Source organism: Myotis davidii, unplaced genomic scaffold, assembly GCF_000327345.1.
Source record: "Myotis davidii unplaced genomic scaffold, ASM32734v1 scaffold290, whole genome shotgun sequence".
NCBI lineage: Eukaryota > Metazoa > Chordata > Mammalia > Chiroptera > Vespertilionidae > Myotis > Myotis davidii.
The window spans coordinates 2903334-2907961 of record NW_006285049.1 but is presented as its reverse complement, the minus strand read 5'-3'; the positions used below and the strand labels follow the sequence as shown (position 1 = coordinate 2907961).

General features: G+C 43.8%; 1 protein-coding gene across 1 annotated transcript in view; it reads right to left on the bottom strand.

Moving 5' to 3' along the window:
- SLC38A4 (solute carrier family 38 member 4) overlaps window positions 1–3910 on the bottom strand; it is a 63607-nt gene extending 59697 nt beyond the window's left edge. Inside the window, exon 1 of the mRNA XM_006755515.2 lies at window positions 3669–3910. The gene's annotated coding sequence lies outside the window, so the exon portion shown is untranslated. The remainder of the gene's footprint in view (window positions 1–3668) is intronic.
- Window positions 3911–4628: the final 718 nt, after the last annotated feature.

Below are 4628 nucleotides of genomic sequence, written 5' to 3'. Positions count from 1 at the left end.
GGGAAATAGCAGAAAACCTATGATTTTGTATTTGTAGATCAAACAACCAGTTAAGTGACATTTTCACTCTTCTAAGCCTTCAGGTTGTGCTTGTAAATACTTCAAGGATAGAGGATTCATCATGAAGCTATTTTAATTACTCTTAGATGCTAATATCTAGCATTTGTTCCCTTCTTTATAGAAACTCATTCATCATTTGATTACCTCTTACTAAAATAAAATCTCTGCCAAGCCACACATATTTCTGTCTAATTTGGAAAGAATCATTCCATTTCAATCTGTTTGTGTCCAATCTCAGTGGGTGGCAACTGGAGATTCTCTCTTCCAGGTCGATGGGTGTAGAGGACCCTGCCCCTTCTTATGACAGCAATTAGGGTTGACAGACACAGAGAAGCCTAAACAATCAAGTTTTATGGTCTGCATCCTCCACTCAGACCATAGTGCTGTTAATTTTGTAAAGTCTGAAATCTCATTTTCTAAAGTTCTCTTGAGTAATCATCATATTCATGATAGCCCAGCACTGTGCCAAGCACTTCACATGTATCACATCAGTAATACCCTCACCTTTTGGGGAAGTGTAATTATTATCTGTATTTTTCAAATGAGGCAACTAACACTCAAAGGTTGAGTAAGTTGCCTGAAAACCAAAGCTGGTGAACGAATAGCTGAGCTAGGAGCCACACCCCCATATCTGACTGCAGAGCCCCCTCCTAATGATATACCATCACCATTGGGAACCTTCTCTGTGCTGGACATGATTCCTAACAGGAGCACCATCTGGGAGACAAGGGAGTGAACTGAGAGCTCAGCATGAGAGCGGGGGCAAACGGCAGGTTTTATGGAGGAAGAATGGTATGACTTCAGAGAGAGGAGAGGGCTCCGGGCAGGAGAAATGGGAGCAGAAGTTTGGCCACAAAACAACTAGAGTTGGCTTTAGCGCAAATGGCATGTTTGTAGAGAGTCTGGCTGAGGTTGACCTTGACGGCCAGGTAAACGAGTTTAAACTTTATGGAATTCTGGTATTTAAAAAAAAATAGTGCTAAGCATTGTGTTTGGTTTCATTCTTGCAAGTGTGAATACAGCTATATTACCCAGTTGTTTGAAAGTAAAGCTAGGACTTGATTTTTGTCTACATTGACATGGTACATAAGGCATTTCTAGTTCACTTTCCTTTCAGAAAAACTCTATTTCTTCTCATTAAAGAAAAAGTTCAAAAGGCAAATAAACCTCATTACCCCTTACAAAAACAATGCCTGTGAGGTTGGAAGCCATAAGCAGTGTGTTTACATTTCCTGTCACCCTCCCCCACCCCCGCTATTGACTATCACCATTATTCAAATAAGTAAACAGCATAACATCAGCAAGGTCCACAAAATTCAGGGGACCTTTTGTTCAGTCGCCCGTTTACAGAGGACTGTTCAGCCCTTCAAGATGACAGGGCTGTGTCATCTGCCCCACCACGTGCTGAGGGATCTTACCGCCCACACCCAGGGGAGAGGACCCAGAACAGCCTGCAAAGTGACCTGAGGTGTCTAATGTTTACACAAAACAAATCACACAGACAGCACATATGATTCTATTCCATTTCAAAAGATTCAGAGAAGCAATGTTGCCTATGAAAGGAGTTATAAATTACTTTAGCTATGTCAGTTCTTCGAATGTTTAGACTTTGGACCAGCTTCCCCTACCTACCCTCCATCCTCTGGAAGGGTCTGGGACAAGCGCCATTTTTCGAATAACAGACATCACTAAAATGAAAACCTAGGGCAGTGCCCTCAGTTAGATTTGGGTCCAGTAAGGGCTCCAGACTGATTGATATGATTTCATGAATTGACAATACATCTCTGAAAGCTCAAAATGTGAAATTCTAAAAACTCTAAGGGGTGTTTACACTTGCTGATAGCAGTGGGTATCTTATCCTCTCCTCTGCTTGAGAGGCAGGATGGTGGGGGGGAGAGCTCTCCAACGGGTGCTGGCTAAGGGGAGGGCTTGCATCTAGCTGTTCCAGGTGCTACTCAGGACTGATGCACTTCCCTGAGCTGGTTGCAGCCACCAGTGTCCAGAGTTCCCATGCCTGTGAGACTTCAGGTGAAGAATAACATTCTCATTTTAAAATCCGACTTAAGCCACCTCTGGGAGAGGCTTCTCCCACTGGCAAGTGGGTTGAAAGGACAGAAAAGTATAGCACTGACAGTCTCTGGACCCGTGATGGTTGTCTGGGGCTGAAGATGCTGTCTTGACTCTCTGAGACCTGTGTCAAACTGGACAGCCACTTGCTGTCATTTCCAGCCATGCCCCTGTCCCTGACTTATCATCTCTGTGACTGAACATAGACTGGCAGGGAATTTCCTATAATTTTTAAGAAATATAAGTTGTCTTAACTAAAGGTAAGATCACAGAATAGATTATCATATGGGTGTGGAAATTTTTAGATGCCAGATTTTATACCTTATTGTCCAAATACATACTTATCTCTGCCCTGTTCTGTTTCTTCTTTCCAATCCTCCACTGGCCTCTGTGTTAAATGAAGGTGTAGTTTGTACATCCTGTTGCCCCAGCACACATTAGTCATTTTGAAGAGGAAAAACTTATTCAAACCTTGTCCCCACACTTTTTATATCACCATAAGTGATGTAAGTATATCAATTCAGAGAGAAAAAAATACCATTGAATATAGTCAAGCAACTGGAATACTGCTTGGCAATAAAAAGGACCCAACTATTCATACAACCTGAATCTCAAAAACATTATTCTTAATGGGGGGGGGGGGATCTCAGAAAGGTTACATGCAGTATGATACCATTTATGTAACATACCATACATACATACATACATAGATGGAAAACATCTGGTTGCCAAGGATAGGGAGAAGGAGGTGGTTTTGACTAAAGGGGTAGCAGGAGGGAGATCTTTGTGGCTGTAGAATTTCTATATCTTGGGTGTGGTGGTGGTTACACTGTATGTGATAAAATGACATAGAAACTATACGTACATATGGTGCCAAAGTCAATTTCCTGGTGTTATTGTAAGAAAATTATGTCTGAGGAATCATTAGAAGAAACTGAGCAAAAGGCATTTGGAGCCTCTCTGAGTTACCTTTGCAACCTCCTGTGAATCTCCAATTACTTCAAAATAATAAGGTTAAACACATATGCCAACCAACTGTGCGGACTGCTGTACGGCAGGTGTGACTACAGCACGGGAACACAGGCCAAAAAAGTGTCAGGTACGTTTTTAAATGTGCTGTTACCAAAGAGCTGCTTCAGAGACAGAAAGGAATAAAATAGTGATGAAATGTGCTCTCAGGACTATCACCGCCCTGTTTATGTAATGCTCTGAACCAGTGGCTGCTTTTCAGGCATTCCCAACGCCAGGCTTGAAACACGAGCCCCGTTAGATAACTTTAGCACTCAAGGTCGGTTTGGTCATAGAGTTTACAAGATCATTCGCATCCATACACCACATTCCTCCGATATGGAAACATGCCAGAAGGACTAGAGGCTGTGTGGCCACCCGGAAACGTTGCTTAAAACAGAAAGGGCTGCTACAGCCTCCTTCATGGAGCCTCCCACTTCCCCCCTTTTTCAGTTCTTTGCTCCTTCTCCTATCAAGCTCATCTCATTCACTCGCCCGGCCTCTCTGGCAAAGTCAAGCAAACGCAGACAAACCTGTGAGCAGTGCTGTGTGTCCCAAGGCGCTGGCCTCCCGTGGTCCTCCCTGCGCGCCAGGACGCAGCTCATGCTCAGGGCGCCCGTGCACGCCCCGGTGGTGGCCCGCAGGACACGCGCGCGTCAACCCAGAGCCAGGCGACACCAGCCACAGCCGCCGGGATGCTGCTGGGCGTGAGGACCAGCTCTGCAAACAGAGCAGCAGCTCCGCCAGCTGCCAGCCAGAGCGGCCTCTTGGTCAGTGACATCTTCTTTTCTTTAACATTTTTATAGTACCGTGAGTGTACCCAGTGTTATAAAATTATGCCAAAACAAAGAGCAAAGTCCTTGTCCTGAGGAGTATGCGATGTAAAAGGTGCCAATGACGCAAGGCACAATGACAGGACAAACACAGGGTAGACGTGTGAAAGGTAAGATAGAATCAATAAGACTTAAATGGACCCAAAAAATGAAAAAGCCAGGTCAGAGCCCCGACTCCTCATAGCAGATAAAAGAAATAAACATTTACAAGCAAAGCAATAGCAAAAGTAACATTTTTTGAGTGTTTATTATGTATCATGTAGTATCATCGAATCAGTTCTGTAAGGTAGGTACTATTATGATATCTAATTAGAAAACCAGGGTTTAAAAAACCTGTTTAACAGACACTTCTAATGCTTCCAAAGTGCCAAATGTTAATCTTTACACATATTAACTCATTTCTTCCTCAAAAAATCCTTATGAAATAGGAACTATTTCCCTCATTTTACAGATGAACGGAACGAGGCAATCAGGTTAAGTGACTTGCCTAAGGTCACTCAGAGAGAATGTGGGAGCGCCAAAACGTGATCACAGGAAATCCAGAGATAGAGCCCAGGTCTGAATCCAGGAAGCCCGGCTCTAGGATGACACTGGGATTCACAGCCACACGCCCTGACACCCAAGACTGCACACGGAATCTTGTGCACAATGAATACTGAG